This window comes from Trichosurus vulpecula, chromosome 5 (genome assembly GCF_011100635.1).
Source record: "Trichosurus vulpecula isolate mTriVul1 chromosome 5, mTriVul1.pri, whole genome shotgun sequence".
NCBI classification, from domain to species: domain Eukaryota; kingdom Metazoa; phylum Chordata; class Mammalia; order Diprotodontia; family Phalangeridae; genus Trichosurus; species Trichosurus vulpecula.
In genome coordinates, this window is record NC_050577.1 from 26579553 (window position 1) to 26600751 (window position 21199).

General features: G+C 40.3%; 1 long non-coding RNA gene across 1 annotated transcript; it reads right to left on the minus strand.

The window, feature by feature from the left end:
- Positions 1-1673: 1673 nt before the first annotated feature.
- On the minus strand, positions 1674-4034 carry LOC118849978. Its single transcript, XR_005010446.1, has 3 exons — positions 3614-4034; positions 3351-3474; positions 1674-3247 (listed from the first exon to the last, which is right to left on the minus strand). It is a non-coding gene; the product is annotated as an uncharacterized LOC118849978 (long non-coding RNA).
- Positions 4035-21199: the final 17165 nt, after the last annotated feature.

A 21199-nucleotide genomic window follows, 5' to 3' on the forward strand; every position in this document is an offset into this window, starting at 1 on the left:
GAGATTTAGAAAGATCAATAGAAATAAAAAAAAATTAGAGCAATCCATGCTATCCGTAGGCCAAATTATGATGCTGCAGAAGTGGTTACTCACTCAGCCAGATGGAATTCATTGTTGAATTAAATGTACTGTTGTTCTGGATTTTTTGATGTGTATATGAAGTGTTTTATATGTATTATTATTCTATTTAATCATTATTATTATTATATTCAGTGCTGTTACCTATTTGGATTCAGTACATCAGCAAGCATAGATTAAACACTTACTGTATGCTATGCTGGGGGTAGAAAGACAAAAAATGTGAAAAAGTCCCTGCCCTCAAGAAACTTCTATTCTATTAGAAGAAAACAGCATACATATGGACAAGTAAAGATACATCATCTTTGGGCAGCGGGGTTACTAAGAACTGAGGGAGTCTAGACAGGCCTTGTATGTGGGACAGTATCTGGATGAGCCTTGAAGGAATTCCAAATTCCAAGGAATTCCAAAAGGCAGAGATGACTTGGCTCATTCCAAGTGTCCTAAAGAGGGCACCAGTCTCCCTAACATTACCTACAGCTCCTTGGGGGCAAGAACTAATCACTTTGCCTCTTTTTCCCCAGTGCCTAGCAAGCTGCCTGGCACATTTAGGGGTTTAGCAGTTAGTTGCTTATTGGATTGAATCAGCAGTTCGAGGAATGACTTTGTGCCCAATGAGGCAGAAGATGGAGAAATGCCATCCAGTTCCTCAAGTGGATCAGATTTCTTAGGGAAGATTCAGACAAAGGTTAGTACATTGCCTGAGACTCACAGTGGTTATTAATCGTTTGGGAGGGAGGGACATGGATACCTTTGGTAAATCTAGTGAAGCCCATGGACCCTTTTCCACAATGCTTTTAAATACATAAAAAATAAGTTAGATTACCAAAGAAACCACTTATACTGAAATAATAGGTGTTAAAATTTGTTTTACCAAAGCAAGCTTATGGACCCAACGTTAATAATTCCTGCCTAGATATGACAGACCTTACTTTGCATACATAATCAGCCACAACAATGGCAGTATCTTGCAGATGTGAATCATCTCATTTTGCCAATTTCAATAGTCCACACAAAATAGCTCTCAGTAGTAGGTTTACAAAACACAAAACTTATGCAAAGAAGGAGTTAATGGCCAACCCATAGTCATACATCCTTTTTGGTAGACTTTCATATACAGAGCCATAAGGACTATTGATTTTCTGTGGCTCACATGGGTCAACTCATGGTTAACCACAGCAGCAGAAGACAAAACAGAAGTGTATAATGGAAAATTGCAGATAATTCTTTAAGCTGAGTTGGGAAAGGTACTGGATTGAAAATCCTATTGTCCAGTGCCATGATTTAACTAGTGGCCGGACAACATCTCATTTCATTTATGCAGTCTTTGGCTTCTTTATCCTTAAAATGACCAAGTTGGACTAAATGTTATCTACAGTTCCTCTCAGCTCTAGTAATCTATGATTCAAGCTGATGGCACAATCCTTAATTGGACAACTGAGTGCCCCAGAGAATTTTCAGAAGAAGCAGGCCAACATCCCTTAGCCATGCCTTTGGCAGGTCAGACACTGCTGAGCTCACCGGCAGCTACCCCACAAAGCAACTGAGGACACAGTTTGCAGGAAGGTGACAGAAATCTCATTGCCAAGGAAAACAAATGTGTTTTATTGTAAAACAGGCACATTTACATAATGCAAGTCAGCACAACCACAATTTCCATAAATCCTATCACTCCTTATTCTTGACTTCTTCAGAAAGGACCCTTTTAAATGAGCAGGATCTTGGCAAGGGACTGAGCAGCATTATTGGTTACAGATAGAGCCTTTCAGCTTTGTCTTAGGAATTGGCATTTCAAACATCACCATACTGACTCAGTACTTTATGTTCTATAGACTGGAAGTCAATTTTTATATGTATAATTACTCCACCACTACCCCAACTTCAAGACTGGACAGAAATCACATTTCACAGACAGCAATTTACGCCGCATTCTAATACACCATGCAGAACATATCATATATTGTACAGAAACCTGAAATATCATGCATGTTCGAGTAGATTTAAAACTCCAGCTGATAACCACACTCAGAACACTCAGACCAAATATGACTCAGGCATTTCCTGGAAGCAAGCTAAAGTCTAAAAATGTGTGTGTTTTCAGCGAATCATCCCTAGGAACAGTATTATCCAAATCATTAACAGGGCTGGCCATACTGGAGTATATCAATGACTGGGTGGTGTCATACTTAGGCAAAGCAATTGATCTGTGGATCAAGAAGGCAGTGGCTGCTGCCCAGAGTATGGGCCAGGGCACCAGCCTCTCTTCTATGTGGAGATTGGACAGAACTGCCTTCGAGAAGTAGAGCCAGCCCATGGTTCTAAGCTGTCTCATAATGTGACTACGGAACATAAATATTAATGGGAGGGAGATCAAGAGAGCCAGGTGAGAACTCTGTGTCAGACTAATACAGCTCCAGGAAATTAAGTTAGCAAGGGGTCTTTCTCCTTGTGTTTGCCTGTCCAGTTTGTGCCTCTGTGGCTGTGCTGTTAGCTACTTGCGGTGGTAAGGACAGAGTGTAGATCGGGAGCTAGGCAGGGATGACTCTGTGCCATGAGGTCAATGACAACGGCATCCCTGAAAGCACTTTCTGAGACCTCCTTTATTCATTCAAGTGTCCTTGTGCCAGGAGATAATAAGATCCTTGCAGTCGGAGGTCATGGGATCCCGACAAAAGACATTCAAGGACCATAACTTTAAAAATTCAGAGAGGGGGATAAAACTGTTGCCTTTGTTAAGCTGTTTCCAGGACAAAACCACATTTTCACTCTAATTTCCTATTCAGGATTTCTTGGGTGAAGAGAGGGGGGAAAATAGACAAGGCAAAATAAACAAGCAAACAATTTAGAACCAGGAGTTTCTCCTTTCCAAGTAATACAGGTAATTCTCAGCTGTTTTTTTTTAAAAAAACTTATACAATGTGATACAAGATTTTAAATGCCAAGAAGAGGGTTTCGTGAGGGCTCTCCAACTTGTCCCAGTCCAGAAGGATGTTAGTATGGGTCCCAGGCCTCACTGTCCTCTTGACTGGATCTCAGGTTGTTAAAACTGAGACCTGCTGTTCCTTTTTCAGTAGAGACTCCATCCCCCAGCGTTTCTCTAAATCAAAGACAGGATGAAACCTGCAAAAGCAGTTGGTCCTCATTAAAGTTCTTGGCCATTTGGTGGTATCTGTGCAGGAGAGACAAAATGAAGAGCCAATCAGCTGCTAGTATTAATATTCTAAGGAATAATGGATGAGGGGGGAAGGAAAAAAGAAAACATCACTTCTCACCTTTGTTCAGCTGCATTCCATCTGCTTCTTTGGAAGATTTGGGGGACTGGGTTTCAGTGGGTGACTCTTGTAACTTGCTCTTAGCCTGACGTCAGCTTCTGCAGATTGAGGATCCACTATTTCACTGTTGATGAAAACATAAAATAAATACTCCTCCCATCAATGACCTAAGGCAGCTAGAGCCGAGGGTCATTTAAGAGAACCACAGAGACATGCTGAGGAAGGGAGGACGGGAGAGAAAAAACTCAGAAATGATGCTGTACCTGCTGCCTTTCCCTGGGATTCTCCTAAGCAGCAGCAGCTGTGAGGGAAGCTGGAGGTGATTTCTAAGACCACACAGAGTTCTCAATTCCCAGTTCCTCCCGAGATCAGAAAAGGCCAGGGATCATCTTTCCATTGCTGTTCAGCCACCTTAACTTAATACTCTGCTCCTTCTTAACCTCCGCCAGCCTCGTCAAACATACACGTGTTGGGTTCTGTCACTGAAATACTGTACAACAGAGAGCAAAATGCATTTGGAATTAGCTGCCAAGGGTCACTTGTCGATGGGTTCAGAGTTGGCCACTTGGTAGGGGGCAGGGTGAACAAGTTTAACAAACCACCTGGAACTGTCAGAGGTCTTCTGTTCTTTCCAATGTTCACAGCAAATTGACTCTCTATCAGTTTCCCACTAGGTGACAAATGATTGAGATAGATGAATCTCTTCAGCTCCTTTGTCCTCTTCCTTCTGTCCAGTCCAGCTTTTTACCCCTGGCTCTGAGATGCCCAGACCTGTAATATGCTTTGTATGCCCTTGCTGCCATAGTGAAACAGAAGCTGGACAGAGAAAAGGGACAAAACCATGGTGGGAGGTACCCCACTCTTCCCTATATTCTAGTCACGGAGTCTAAGAAACTTATTTTCTCTTTCTGTCTCTCTCTCTCTTTGTCTCTGTCTCTCTCACTCTCTCTCTCTCTCTCTCTCTCTCTGTCTCTCTCTCTCTCTCTCTGCCTCTTTCTCTCTCCCCCCCCCCACACCCTTTCCCTCTCTCTCATTATCTTTTAATTCTTTGTTACAAAGGATGTCTTCCTGGGAAAGGTAGTGTAGGGGAAAGAGATTGTGTGTGTGTGTGTGTGTGTGTGTGTGTGTGTGTGTGTGTATGTGTATGTGTTAAACTGGATCTGAGATTTCATCAGTATAGGGTATTCCCATATAAGGCAACTCCCTCTACCAATACAGGTCATTACTTTCAAAGCACCCTACAGTATTAGAAAGCTACCTAGGGTGCTGAGAGGTTAAGTGATTTGTCCAGGATCAAACATCCAGTATGTGTCTAGAGGTGTAACTCAAACCTGGGCCTTCCTGAATCCAAGAATGATTCTCTATCCTTTCTCCATATTACACTGCATCTCTATTTGGAAACAAAGGCAATATAAAAGTAACAATTCCTTTTTTTTTTAAATTTAATTGCTGGGAGAATGGGGACGGCCTTGTGCAGAATGGAAATGCTGGTATAGACCTCTGGCAAGCCTATGATTTCACTATGGTAGTGGTGAGAGACTGTGTAGAATAATGGATAGAGGGCCAGTCCTGGATCCAGGAATACCTCGGTTCAAGTTTGGCCTCTGAAACATAAAGACTATGTGACTTGACTAGGCAAGACCCTTAACTTCTCAGGGCTTGAGGCAGTTCTCTAAGACTACAAATGTCAGAAAAAGTACATAACCATAGTGGCAGAGCAAATAACTCACCAAGAGCTCCATACCCCCAAGAAACACAGACCCAGTCCCTATTTCTGGCTTCAATAAAGAGAGAGGGCCCAAGCAACTATTGTCCTACTATTAGAGTAATTCTGGTGATTCATGGAGGATCCAAGCAGGATCTATGAGAATCTAGAGAAGGATTATTCACTTCCAAAGTGAGCTAACAGTGAAGGCTCCAACTTCCTTAGGTGAAGGAAGGTCATGGATATGGGGTGGGGAGAGTACAAATGGGACAACCCCATTTCATGGAGGGTAAAACCCAGAGCTGCAAGAAATATTGGATTTGCCATATCAGTAACATTCTAGGATACACTGCTGCCCTGGTTAGTAAGTAGATTTAAAAAGAAAAGTCAGATTAATTCACACGTGATCAGTGTATGATGGATAACTAGAATGTTTTGTCACTGTCCTAATTATGCTCCCTTCCAGCTAATTCATGAACAGGAGGGCATGGTAGTAGTAATCAGTTTAGACTGATCATAACACTTGTGATGACACTATAATCAAACCATAACAGCATTTACATAGTGCTTTAAAGTTTGTAAAGTACTTCACAAATATTATCTCGTTTTTCCTCATAAGAACTCAGATAGGTAGGTACTATTTCATCCCCATTTTATATATGAAGGTATTGAGGCAGATGGAAGTTAAGTGACTTGCTCAGGGTCACACAGCTAGTAAGTATCTGAATCTGAATCTGAACTCAGATCTTTCTAACCCCAGATCTGGCACTCTACTGGCTCTGCCACCTGTGATATGGCAAGATGTGTGAATAGCCCTGCCACATGTAACTTTGGATAAATCATTTCATCTCTCTGGGCCTCAGCTGCTTCCTCTGTAAGAATATGGGGTTAGATCTTAGACGGTATACCAAGATAAGGTAAAAGTGGGTACATGATTTGTGATTTAGACATAAAGCAAACTAGGAGAGCAAGGAATAGTTTACCTGTCAGATTTATAGAAAAGGGAAGAATTTATAAGCAAACAAGAGATAGAGAACATTATGAAATGCAAAATGGATAATTTTGATTATATTAAATTAAAAAGATTTTGTACAAACAAAGCCAATGCAACCAAGTTTAGAAGGGAAGCAGAAAGCTGGGAAACAATTTTTACAGCCAGTGTTTCTGATAAGGGCTTCCTTTTTTAAATATATAGAGAATTCAGTCAAATTTATAAGAATGCAAGCCATTCCCCAATTGATAAATGGTCAAAGGACATGAACAGGAAGTTTTCAGATGAAGAAATCAAAGCTATCTATAAGCATATGAAGAAGTGTTCTCAATCACTTTTGATTAAAGATATGAGAATTAAAACAATTCTGAGGTACTACCTCACACCTATCAGATTGACAACAAAGGAAAATGAGAAATGTTAGAGAAGATGTGGGAAAATTGGAACATTAATGCATTGTTGGTGGAGGTGTGAACTGATCCAACCATTCTGCAAAGCTATTTGGAACTATGCCTAAAGGACTATAAAAAATGTGCATACCCTTTGACCCAGCAATACCACTTCTAGGGCTGTATCCCCAAAGAGAACATAAAAATGATAAAAGGACCCACATGGACAAAAATATTTATAGCAGCTGTTTTGGGGGGTGGCCAAAAATTGGAAATTTATGGGATGCCCATCAACTGGGGGATGGCTGAACTAGTTGTGGCAAATGAATGCAATGGAATACTATTATGCTATAAAAAAATTAAGAGCAGGCAGATTTCAGAAAAACCTGAAAAGATTTATAAGAATTGATGCTAAGTGCAGTGAGCAGAACCAGAAGAACATTATACGCAGTAACAGCAAAATTGTGCAATTATCTTTGATAGACTTAGCTTTTCTCAGCAATACAATGTTCAAATTCCAAAAGACTCATGATAGAAAATGCTATCCACATCCAGAGAAAGAACTATGGAGTCTGAATGAAGATCGAAGCATACTATTATCTCTTTTTTCTTTGTTTTTTTTTTCTTTCTCATGGTTTTTCCATTTTGTTCTGATTCTTCTTTAAAAACATGAATAATGTGAAAATATGTTTAGTATGATTGTACATGTAGAGCCTATATCAGATTGCTTGCCATATTTGGGAGGGGGAGGAGGGAGAGAGGAAGGGGAATAAAAGAAAAAAAACTTGGAATTCAAAATCTTATAAAAGTGAATATTGAAAACTATCTTTACATATAATTGGAAAAAAAGTACTGGTAAGTGGGGAGGTGGGGAGAAACAAGAACAGCCACTGTCACAAAAAAAGAATATGGGGCTGGGCTCATTGACTTCTGAGTCCGTTTAAGCTCTAAATCTATGAACCTCTAATATCACCCTACTATTTGAAGACCACACACTGTCCCAGAAAAATTCCCTGTCTTTCTCAACCAATAAATCAAACTGTGCTGGATTCTGGTTATTTCTCAGACACTGGTTAATTTGTTGCTAAGTAGTGGTTAGTTCTAGCCTTTATTTCCACAGTGATACAGACTGACAAGATGCAAGGAAGTCAACAGGAAATGGGAAAAGTGACCAGGCACCAGAGATGGTGACTTCTAGTGGTTAGCTTTTCCTCCCAGACTGGAATTCCCCATACTTTAGGCTGACAGATCTGTTGGTTTTGGGAGGTTGTCAAAAAACTCACTTCTCTTACTTCTCAGCAGTTCCCACATTCAGTTGATTAGATTATACTTTTTTAAAAGTATCTTTTTCGTCAGTTCAATGGCTCAACTGTCCTCATTCTCACTTGGCTCTTGAAATACGGAATTCTTATCTGTGTTCAAAATATTTCACATAACGTCCTCTGGTTTGAACTTGATAAAACAGAAGGCAAAAATGGGATGTTTAGGTTGAAAAGATACTTATATTTAACAGAAATTTGAAGTCCACTACTTCAGGGTAGTCCCCAGCTTGCCAATGGGTTATGTTCCAAAGGTTTGTAAGTCAGTGGTTTAGAACTCTAAATACATTCTCACCCCGCAAATGAAAATTGATTTCACATGTAACATTCCTTGAGTTTGATACTGCTGCATAGTACTATAGTACTCACTATAATGTATAAAATGTTTCTAGGAGAAAATTCATTGAGATACCTTTTTCTCCCACTGTAATGAGATCAGAAACTTTCTTTGGACTTCTATCCTACCAATGATCCCAAGGAGGCCTCTAGTTCCAAGTCACTGTCTGAGCCACCCACTGGTAGAAATCCATGGCTCCATTTGAAATTGATTTTTCTCTTGTCAGGCTCCCCTATCATACTCCCTTTTCTTTTCTTTTGAGGGCCCTGGTATTGGTCTGTGTGCTTTGTTTTCAAATAATAATATATAACAAATTATAATATTAACATATAATATTGCAATATAATAACATGCACATATAAAATACATGTGTATATGTTGATAATACATATGTTTGCATGTGTGTACGTGTATATATGTATGTGTATATACACATATATGGTGGTAGTGATTGTTGTTCTTCATTCTCGAAGAGGACCAAAATGACATCACTACGCTAAAGTCAAGTTACAGTGTGTCTGCCTGTGGCTGATCAGACCAATTTGAGCTCAGAATGTTCTACCACAGATTGGACACAAAGAGTCCATGTGAACATTTGGGGTGGATTCTCCAAATTTGCACATTTTGCATTTCTTTTGAGTAATGTATAAAAAGAACTTTGACACTTTAAAGTCTCATGAGGGTGCATATATAGATAAATAAAGGCAAGGAATTGATTTAGAAGTTAGTATAGAGGTTACCATCAATATTAACTCAAACCTGAACTTTCAAGGTCAGCCTCCTCCCACTGTGCACATTTCATCCCTTCAAATGTCCAGGGAAAATGGAAAATGGTCATAGGGGTCTTTGAATCACAGAATACTCAAAGCAGGCAGTATGGCTCAATGGGAAGAGCACAGATTCTGGCACCAGAAGACCTGGGTCCACCTCTCACCTCTGCTCCAATTGTTTCATCTGTCTGGGCCTCAGTTTCCTCATCTCTGAAATTAGGGTCAGCCTAGATGACCTCAAAGATCCTTTCTACTCGAGCTCCATGATCTGACTCTTGTATTCATATGGAATAAGCCCCAAGATCATTTCATCTAACCCTCTCATTTTACAGATCAGGAAACTGAAGCCCAGAGAAAGTCTGTAATTTATTCAAGGTCACACAGCTAATTAGTGGCAGAGTAAAGGTTGGCAGAAATGTCTCATAACTGACTCAGCCACCCACCCCACCAAAGATATTCCAGGGTTATTCATTTTTAATTGTGTAACCTTCATAGAATTCAATTTAATTCAACAAATCTGAATCAAGCATCTACTATGTGCAAATTACATTATTTGATGTAATATCGTCAATATACAGCAGTCTCCTTTTTAGCCTCTACCCCCAAACTATCAGAATAGTCATAGAATTACCAAAATAGATCCCAGGGCAAGCTCTTCTCTGTACAACATGTGGGTACAAGCTCAGTAGATGGAAATAAGAGTACCCAACAAGGTAATTTGAAACAAGAGAAAACAATGGCTTAGGAATCCTTTTGTCTATTAGCAGATCACTGTCTGTGTTTGCCAGGTCAGCTAAAAGTCAAGGGACACACACAACCATTTCTGATAAATCACCTTCCACAGACCTCATCCTGGCTGGTGACACTGGCCAAAGTCTGAGCCTTTTTCCTTGGGGAAATTCTGGTGACTTTGTGATTACTGATGATCATCACCATCTGCAAAGCTTCAGCCTTTAATGATCCCTCCCACAATCCCTGACCACAATAACAGGAATTCAAGTGGGCTGATTCTGTCCTTAGACAGGGCTGTATCAGACTCCTGTCAGTGACTGGGTCCATGTGTAGCTCTTTCTTGGCTAAGCCTAGTATTGGCATCTTAGGAGCTTTGGAAAGGTCATGAAGGCTTCATCCTCTCTGGTTACTGCACATGGTCTTATCTTCCTTTTTGTGGGAGGACATGATTTGGCACATAGGAAGCCAATCACAGTCTCACAGATTGTCGGATTAGGGCTTTTCCACATGGAAGATGATTCCATATGTGATTGTCATGTAATATGGTAGAAAAAGAGATTTCTAGGGCTCTGCATGCCCAGCCCACTTTCTATTCTTCCTTTGTCCCTTATTTATTTTTTTCCTTTGATATATTTTACTACTGCTACCTCCCTTAGCTGGTAGTGACCTCCCCGTACATTTCCCTTCTACTTACTCTATATTTATCTTACATAGATTGATTAATATATGCTGTTTTGCTCACTAAAATATAAGGTTCTTAAGGGTAAGGCTGGTTTTGCTTTTTCTTTGTATCCCCAGCATGATGCCTGGACAGAGTAAACACTTACTAAGGGCTTATTGATTCATATTTTTTTCTCTTTATTTTTAAAAAAATGTGTTACTATTATTTCCCAATGACTTCCTAGCCACCTAATAGGCCCCTCTCTTGTAACAAAGAAGAGTCAAGTAAAACAAACCCACCCCTGAAAAAATGAGCACCTCAGTCTGCACCAGTAGTCCACCACATTGGTGCCAAGATAAAGCATCCTCTGAATTTAGCATCGGTCACCGAATTGTTCACAGTTCAGAACACTAGAGATAACCAATACCAGCAACTACTACAGCTTGGAAGGATGAAGATTTGCATCAGTAGAAGAGGTGCTCATCATATGAATAAATTGTAGCTCCTCAAAATACCAAAGTACACACATACACATGTTGTTTTCCTTAATATTGTTATATTGTTATGTAAATTGGGTGTATGTAAATTGTGTGATATGTTTTATATGTGTTTGTGTGTATTAACATAGAATTTGTTCGATTTGTTCTGCTGCCTTCACTCAGAAAGAATTCAATGGTAGGCGCGGAACACAGTTTAATGCAGGTTGGCTAGTATGAGGTGCCATGAATTGCTTGAATATACATTTCAGGAGATAAGACTGCCATCAAATCCCAACAGTGTCAGGAAAGAGGTGAAAGGATCCTGCAAAAAGAGCTGACCAGCTTGGTTTAGGGTCAAACTTCAGTGTTGGGTATTGACCAATCCAAGCAATGAGCCACATGCCCTTTTCTATCTGGTTGAGCTTTGTGCCAGGAACCCTCAGTAGAATCACCTGGAGTTTCCCCTTATTGGGGAGCTCATCTAAGCAAATCTACTGAAGACTGTGGGAATGAGGCCCACTGCTACCTTCAAGCCTTCTCACATGAGAGTCTTTACTGGCCTGGGAAGGCCTTCTTTCTCTTTCCCTCCAAACAATACCACAGCTGCCCAGAACCAATATCTTCATGAAGCTTTCCCTAACAGAGCCTAGGTGCCCCTCTCTCAACAAAATTGTGTTAATACGTTTGTATAATTGGAGACATGGATTCAAATCCAACCTCAGACACCAGCTGTGTGACATTAACCCAGTCACTTAGGCTTTGTTTGCCTCAGTTTCCTCAACTATAAAATCAAGATAATAACAGCAAAAGACATAATTTTTGTAAAGCACTCAGCACAGTTCCTGGCACATTGTAGGCATTATAGAAATGCTAGTTATTATCACTATCATCATCATCATCACTATATGTCTGCCAGTTTGCATACCCATCTCCAAGAAGCAGGATAGTACATTAGGTTTTTAATAAGGAAGACCTGGGTTCAAGTCTTTCCTCTGACATTGTGAGTAGGGATACTTTCATTCTTTGTATTTTCATTCCCTGCACCTACCACAATGACTGGCACACAGTAGGAGCTTAATAAGTACTTGTGGAATGATTGATTAACACATACCAGCTCTATGACCATGGCCAACTGGCAATCTCTCAGCTCTTGAGCCATTTCTCTAATGGCTGAGAAGTGCTGACCTGCACTGGCTGTGGGAAACTCCCATTCCACAGCATCCTATCCCACTGAAGTCATATAATCTGATCTCTATCTGTATATATGGTATTATCTATCTATCTATCTATCTATCTATCTATCTATCTACCTATCTATCTATCATCTAGCTATATATGTGATATTATCTATCTATCATCTATCTATCTCTCTATCATCTATCCATCTGTATATATGGTGTTATCTATCTATCATCTATCTGTATATGTGGTGTTACCTATCATCTATCTGTCTACCTACCCATCTATCTATCTACACAGTATGTGCCAAAAGTCTTTGTAGACTATTAAGCTTTAATAGCTTTAATAGTTACAAAAGCTTAGCATTCCCAAGACTTTTGGAATACCATGTATATATACATATGCATATATATAACAACATATACATATACATATATATATTTCTATGTAGATTTATAATTAAAATATGCATGTATAAGCATATACGTATACATGTTTAAGTCTGCATACATATGTACACATGTACACATTCACGTGCACATGAGCGCACGCACACACACAAAATCCTATCACCAAAGTCTTACTCTGATCATTCGCTCTGACGTCCAAGTAACCTTGGACTCTTGGGGGCTGTTCTAACAGAACATCAGGCTTGCTAGAACCTTCCTGAGCTGTGAGAATTTCAAGTCAAGGCCCAGCGATAGACTATATGGGTTGGTTTTCTTCTGGTTTTTTGGAGGGGGCATATAGCCCATTTGAGCTAAGATTGGAAAAGTTTTTAATCACAAGTTTGGTCATCAAGCAATGAATGAAGGTTATTTTTCCCTGATCTATAGGGTTTTCTTAAGTGCCTATTCTATATAATACATGGTACTAAGCACTAGAGATGACCAATACCAACAATTAGGGCATGGAAGGACTGAGATTTGCATCAGTAGAAGAGGTATTTGTCATTTGAATAAAATTATGGCTCCTCAAAATACCAAAGTACACATGTATATATCATAGGAAGTAGGTGGGGTTGGAGCGCAGGCAGATAGCAGGTCACAATGGAAAATACTCTAAACTGGAGTCAGACTCAGGTTCCAGTCCTGGTTCTGCCACTTATTAATTAGGTAACCTTGGCCAAATCCTTCCATTTCTTTGAATCTCAGTCCCCTCATTTGCAAATGCAGATAATTATACCTTCCCTCCCTAGCTCACAGGTCAGTTCAGAGAATCAGATAAGAGAATACATGGACATTAGCCATATAATCTCCAAAACTCTATCTAAATGTATAAGCACACAGGTATACATATCTATTACTCATGTTTTTTTTTTATTTGTGTGGGTCCTGTCCATCCTGTTGATTGATAGGTTTCTTGAGCAAACCAAGCATGTTTCCTAACTCCTTTGCAATTCTCCCCAATACCTAGTAAAATGTCTTATAAAGTAGGTTCACGATAAATGTCAATGGGCATAATGCCACAAAGATCACATCCTTCCCATCCTTTAGCACACAGACAAGTAAAGCGTTAGGACAGCTTCTAAGAGAGAAGTTGGGATTCCTCTCTTTCAAAACGGAATCATGAAAATGCAAACATGAAGCTTAATCTCACAGTAGGTCAGGGAACACAAACTCAGAACTTTTGATTTCTGTCATCCCCTTCAGGATGTAGGTTAGCTGGTGTGCCACGTTTTGTATAGCCAGGTATGATCCCTTTGACTGTCTGTGAACAAGATGTAATGGGATGATAACACAGCAGTTAGGGCTAGAAAGAACACACATCAAACTCAGTAAGACATTTCTACCAAAAAAAGGCTTAATCCAATTCAGTATCAAGGCAATAATTATTATCTAAAAAATCATTCCAGGATCTATGGCACTGTATGCTCTTGCTCAGGAGAAGAGAATGGAAGACTTATAGCCTGAGCAGAAAGATCTTATACTGCAGAAGTATGGCATTTGACAGGCCACAAATGCATGACAATTCCCTCCATCCTAGAATTAGAATTACCAGGAACTCTCATTGGAACAGATGTTTTTAATCATTTTTGTATCATGGATCCCTTTGGTAGTCTGGTGAATTCTATGGACCCCTTCTTAGAATGTTCTTAATGCATCAAATATTTTTGTAAGACTACTAATGAAATACAATTATCCAACTAAAAAAATTCAGACTCTGTTGTGAACCCTTGCTGGAGGGCAGTGTGGTACAATTGAAAGAGCCCTCGATTTGGAGTCAGAGGACCCTAGTGAAAATCCCAGCTCCTCAACTTACTATTTGAAGTACGCTGGGCAAGTCATTTCTCCTGCTGAACCTGTTTCTTCATTGAGGATTGAGGGCTTTGAACTCAATGAATGCCAAGACCCTTTTCAGATGTAAATCTATGCTCCTGTGTGCTAGGGCAAAACAATATGCTTTTCTTCACTCTTTTCTTAGTATATTTCCTCTCCTACTTATTTTGAATGCTGGTCTAAATTGAATTCTCTCTGCTAAGAATCTTAAATCATTAGCATTTTCTGTCTTGCTGCTCATTGCTGTTGAGTCAAGGGCTGCTACAAGGGGGTAGTGGTGGAATTGGGAATCACACCAAGTCAGGGATAAACATACACTGGCAACCACTGAGTGCTGTAAATTGCAAGACTTCTGGATCAAATTTAATACTTTACTGTTTACCTTGACATCAAATTATTCCATTTCACCTTTCTCCTGCCTCCTTCGATTGGTCATGGTTTTTGTTTGAACTCAGCTTCCACTTCGGAAGGTGCTTACCACCTCTGCCCTTTGAACCATTCTTCTCTGTGTCCAACTTTGGCTTATCAGCCTGGCAATCCTGTCCCTTCCTTGAGCAGTGACTTCCTATGGTTTCTTACCTTCTCACTTCCAAAACCCCAAGAGTATCAGTGAGTATCATGGAAGCCAAACAGCTGCAGCCCATCGGAGGCCATAATCCTTAGGGCAAGGTTGGGGCAAACAGTACATATAATCTGTCTCACTTGTATCACTGTATTCTTAGTGCCTAGAGAAAAGATCCAGGGCCATAGCAATTGTCTGATCCATGCTTATTGTCTGAACATTCTAGAAGGTACTGTGGGACAGTGGGAAGTAAGGCCCTCTCTCTGCCTCTTTGAGACCACAGGCAAGTTACTGAATGTCTCCAATCCTCAGTGTTCTCATCTGTAAAACAAGGTGGTCAGGACTAAATGACTTCCAAGATCACTTGTGGCTATAAGTCTCTGGTGTTATGATGATTCTGAGGTATAATGAGATGATGGAGAGCTTTCAGAAATATCAAAGGAATATCAAATTATGATCAGCATCATTTGCATGTTAATTGTATTTTATATTCTATCTCAATTGTTTGAAAAATTATAATCCAAGTACTGTGAATCTCAGGCAACCTTGAATATGTGATTAACTCGAATGCCCCATCCCCTGACCACCATACCAGATAACAGAATTCACTATAACAATATGTCAACCTTGTCAGGATTGCTTTCTTTGTAAGCTTACTGCTGATAGTCACAAAGAGTCTCAGGCGCCCGACACTGTATGAAATTCCACATTGGCCATACTTCTGGCTCCACAGACCAGGCATAGCACTTGATTACTCTGCTACCTTTAGCAAGCAAACAGGATTCTGAAACAGGAGTTTCCAAGAGTTTAGATGAGGGAGCCCCTTCAAGTGATGATTTTACAAAAATCCTGCTGATTGAGAAATTTTCCAATTTCACAACATTCTTCTAAAGGTAAGGCCAATCTAAAGGCCAAAATAAATAAATTTTAGGGCTGCCAGGGCTTCTGTGTGAACCTATGGGGGCTTGAGTAGGCTATGACAACAACAGTCAGAGCCAAAGGCAATCTTTTGGAAGGGAGGCTGCTGCCACAACAGTTCTCCCAGCTGCCAGGAAGGATGCCTGAATGTAAGAGACCTGAGCAGCTTGTCAAGCAAAGACATCTTGACACTGAAGAGAAGTTTGCATGAGCCCCCACTCCCAGACACAAGGTCTTTCCCTTTCTCCCTCTCATATAGGCATTCACAGAAAGGTCTCTTCTAAGGGTGAGAGAAACTCATTAAAATTTTTAAAAAGATCATTGTTTACATAAGCTAGTTTTAAAATAGCACAATTAAAAACTGGAAGCCCAGAGCATCAAATTTGGAGCTCAGTTTAAAGGGGTCTCACACATTATTTGCTATTATAAGAAAGAGAAATCAAGTGCGAGCATTACCAAGTGAGCTCTTAATGAAAATGTCTAATTATAAGCCAACTTAAAGTCCTGTCTATGTCTGCTTACCATGAACCTGTGGCAAAGGGGGAAAAATGAATCACACTCCAATTAGACTTGTTCACACTATCAAAATCAAGTCTGAGTCCTTTTCCTACTTAAGGGCCATTAAAGCAACAAAATAGAATCATTTTGTGGGCACTGTTTCTCCCACACTTTTAAAGAAATCATTGCTTATAGTCATACATGCAAACATCCCAAGCTAGCTAAGAGTGCTAGAGATTTTCACTTATCTTAAAATCCTCTTTTCTCTTGCTACACCAAAGGATTGGGAATAGGATTATCCTTTTCTTTTTTAGAGACGAGGTTACTGAGGCCCATCTTGACATGTCTAGAGTACTACCCACATCCGAGACACTGAATTCTGTTCTGAGGACCACATTTTAGAAAGGAGATTGATAAACTGGAGAGCATTCTGTCAAAGAAATAATTTGGTCATCGACATTGTTCTGGATTAGCCAAAGCTTTTTTTATTATTTGTGTGCACTAGGGGAGAACTGGACCACGGCCATACAAGCAAGTCTCACCGGCATCTTCTCCAAAGTGAAGTATAAGGGACCAATTTGTGTTCTTATAATTGAGATTGTTAAACCTGAAAATTTGGTTGAAGGAAACAACAGAGCTAGGTGATAGAAAAATTCATGTTGTTTATTATTTTCCCTTAAAGCATAGATAAGCTAGCTTACTTGTAAGTTCAAGGAGTCAGAGCACAAGCTCTGGCTGCCTGAACGAAGGAATAAGAAAACTTATATACATTATTTTAGCAGACCTAGCAAGCCTGTATTACCTCACATTTATGACCCCCATGTATGTTTAACCATCATACAAGGAGAAGATTTTCCTTAATGGAATAGGGTTGTAAAGGATGTTGACAAAGGTCAGTTAATATGCTCCCTTGCAGTTAGGGTCTCATCCTTTAACGGCTAACAGGGGTAAGAATGTCCTTAGGTCAGTCTAATCGGCTTGTTGACAGTGGTAAAGGTATTTCCTGAGCAAACTTTTAGAGAGAACAAAGAAGCCCAGGTCCTGGATCTTCATCCAGTTACTCATTAATTCAGGCTCTGGGTCTAGTTGAAATTAAAAATGATATAAAATGGTATAAAACGTTCCACAAGATGAAACACTTTATGGCTGGAAATCATGGAATACCACATTGCTGCTGACCAAAATGACAATGGAGAGACAATGGTTGGCATAAGTGAACTGTATGTAAGAAGTAGTAGAAAAGACATTGTCCAAGAGGCGCATGATTCGAAGAGGAGGTGGGCTCCTCATGCAGTGAAAGTGAAAGTGAAAGACACGAAACAGACAAGCAAAGAATGCCAGTGGGATCCATGTAACATCATAAAGTTAGAAGATGCCTCTTTTAGGAGCAGCTAGGTGGCACAGTGAGTAGAGCACCAGACCTGGAATCAGGAGGACCTGAGTTCAAATACAGCCTCAGGCACTTGACACACTTACTAGGTGTGTGACCTTGGGCAAGTCACTTAACCCCAATTGCCCTGCCTTCCCCCCTCAAAAAAAAAAAAAAAAAGAAGATGCCTCCTTTGGAGATGATTGATGAGAATACACAGAAAGGAATCCAAAAACATGAGAACATTTGAGACAGGTTGTGCTCTGTATGACAGTGGCAAAGAGGACACCTTCGTTTACAAGATCACATTAATTTTGTTTCAAGAACTTCATGGTCCCCCTTTAGAAAACATGCTGAGGTGATACTAAACCAGAATGAAGTCCCATGGCCTCAGGACATAGCAGGATCATAATATGCAGCTGGAAACACCTGGCTCCTAACTCACCTTCAGGAGAACTCTGTGCAATTCTTCTACAAACATAGCTACATGCATGGACCTATTTACAATGCCATGTTCTTCTAAAGAATCCCAGCTAATATCTCACCCAATGTGAGATGGCAGGTGGGGTAGTCTTTTCCTTCTATTCCTAGGGTCCCATGGCCTATATGCAGGATATGATGGCTCTGGGTAGAACCTGAATCACTTGACAGATGAAGGAGATAATGACAGAAAAGCACTTTGCAAACCCAAAAGTTCAACGTCAACTTAGCAGCTTTTGCCATCATTCTATCTTCACAATAAGGCCACCTACATGGAAGTAACCAATTAAAGGAAGGATCTGGATTTTTCCTTCAATCTTCCTATACAGCATCTCCTTCTCTACAGTCACACAACTTCTAGTCCCATTCAGACCCTCATCACCTTTTGCCGCGTCTTCAAAATAGTCCCTTAAAGGGCTTTCCTATCTCTCTCTCTCTCCTTGCTAATCTATCTGGTCTCCCAATCACCACCCCCTTCTGTTCTCCAACTCTTCCTCCTCACACCTGCCATAACAGCTGCCTAGGTCTGACTATGTCAAAAACCCTCAGGTTAAAGGGCAAACTCTCAGAGTTGGCATCTAAGGCCCGGCCTCTAGTCTATTTCACATAGCTCCTTTCCCACAGTCTATGTTATTACCAAAATGGATTCCTACTTCTTACCCACATCAAGTAGATATAGGGTCATATATTTTGAAACAGAGAGGATGTTAGAGGTTATCTAGTCTGACCTCTTCATTTTACAAATAAGGATATTTAGTCTTAGGGAGCTTAAGTGACTTGTGCAAAGTAAGACAGGTAGAAGAATTGGGATTCCAACTCAGGTGACCAGGCATGCCTGGAATGGACTCCCTCATCATCTGGGCCTTTCAGAATCTCCTAAGGCTCTACTTTTTCCTCCTTCTTGAAGGAATTTGTCTCCTTCCTCCTTGCCTTTACACAAGTGGTAAGCCCCACAGCACCCTATCTTCCTTCAGGACACAGCTCAAGTGCTATTTCCTACAAAAGACATTTGCTAATCCGCCAGCTGTTAATCCTCTTTATCTCTTTAATTACTGTGTATAACTTTGTGTATGCATATCTTGGTACATGTATAGCATAATATCTGAAGTCAGAGATGATTGCATTTCTGTCTTTATAACCCCAGTATCTATTAGAGGACCTTAAAAATCAGAAGTGTCTAATAAATGTTTATTAGGTTGAACCAAAAATGAAGAAATAAACAAGGGGTTGAGGCCTGATTTGGCAACTTTTCCCCCTCTCTTCCTGTCCCTTTTCTCTTCTAAGAGTTGGGAAGTCAGTGTGTCCTGATGTCCAGGGAGGCTTAGCTGAGCAGAGAGAGCTGAGGGAGAATACAGATTATAAATCATTATAATCTTCTGTCCCAGATTAGTTTCTATGCCTTCTGTGGTAGGTTGTTTTCTAAGGATTCCATTTTCATTTTATAGAAGCCATTTTTGAATGAGGTACATTTATTATTGAGTTAACAGTTCTCCTAATAGTCCATGCACTCAGTTGTAGCATATTTGTGTTTTATTGATTTGATAGTTACCCAATGGTCTATTGCTGGTAGCTTACATTAAATATCTCTCCTCTTCCTTGAATGAAACTGAGTGTTTGTTTTCTGGGGCCCAAGTTTGCTGACTCTCTATTTCCAAGGCTTACAATATTCCAGGAATGTGGGTCCAACTGGATTTGAGGGGTAACAGGCTTCTTAAAACTCTGGATTACATATCTTAGACAAATATATCAGGTGCCCGAATCGAGCCCAAATGACAACACATCATTCCCCATTCTAAACAGGAGATGCCACTAATCCTCTCCATTTCACCTCTAACAAAGGAGTATTTCATGGCCTCACCATACCTGCATTGGTGATTCCAGGCCTCAAGATTATGCCAGCAGAACAAAGGCTTTGGTAGGCCATTCCCAGATGTAAAGATCGAAAGATGAGTGACAGACTGTGTGTATTGCATGATGACCAATCTAGGTGAGTTAAGGGAGACTCATCACCAACAGGTGATCATCTTGTTGGGAGACATGCAGACCCTCTTATAGAATCACAGAATTAGAGCCAGAAGCAACATTTGAGCTCACCAAGTTTGACACTATCATTTTACCAGAGAGGAAACTGAGAGTAAGAAAGGTTAAGTATCTTGACCAGGGTCATAAGGCTAACAAGTATCTGCAGTGAAATTGGAACACAAGTTTTTTTAGGTCTTTGGTGGCTGTGGTTTAGCAGCTACAGGAGCAGGTACCAGGCTGCATAGGCATAGGGGTTATTTCCCACAATGATGGCTTCAGGCACTGGGATGAAAGCATTGCTATTCTAGTTAGAGCTTAGAGTTCATCTAGGCCAATCTTCTCATTTTACAGATACCTCTGGAACCTCAGACCAGTTCTCTGGGCCTCAGTTTCCTCATCTGTAAAATGAGGGGATTGGCCTAGATGAACTCTAAGCTCAACTAGATAATCCTGTGATCCTCTTGTTAGACTAGTCTATCTGAGGGCGTTATTACTCCCAGGGACCTCATAGACAGCCCCAACCCTGTGTCCCTCATCATGCTGTCCATGAAATCGCAGATCCTTCAATTACAGAATGTTCCCATCTCTAAAATGCTTTGACTAGATCCACAATCCAACGATACAGACATGGCTGAAAGTTCCATTGTTAATCAATAAACAAGTGAATAAATGTCTACTATGCCAAGGATAGAAAACATGGCATAACAGATAGAAAACTGTCCTCAGAGTCAGGAGAACCTAGGTTCAAGCGTCACCTCTGACATATACTATGTGTGTGTCCATGGTTAAGTCATTTAAACTCTTTGTTCCCCAAGCAATTCTCTAGGCCTGAGCTGCAGAATGACGATGTCTACATTGGTAGAGGGACTTTCTCATTTGATGCCAATAGATCCACAGGGCAGGGCCAACGTGCCAGAAACTGTGACAAAAATCAAACTGCCCCCGACCACAATGGAGAGGGATAAACATGCACGCATAGGTAGGTAAAAAAATACAGCCATTCCACCTTTTAGGCAATAGCCAGAAATTAGTGGGACTTCTTTGGAATGGGCTAAAGGGGACTTGAGGTCCATTTCCAAAAGGGATCAAATCAGATTGTTCATCCACTTCTACAACATCACCTAAAATCTATTAACCTTTTGCAGAGCTCTTACTCAGC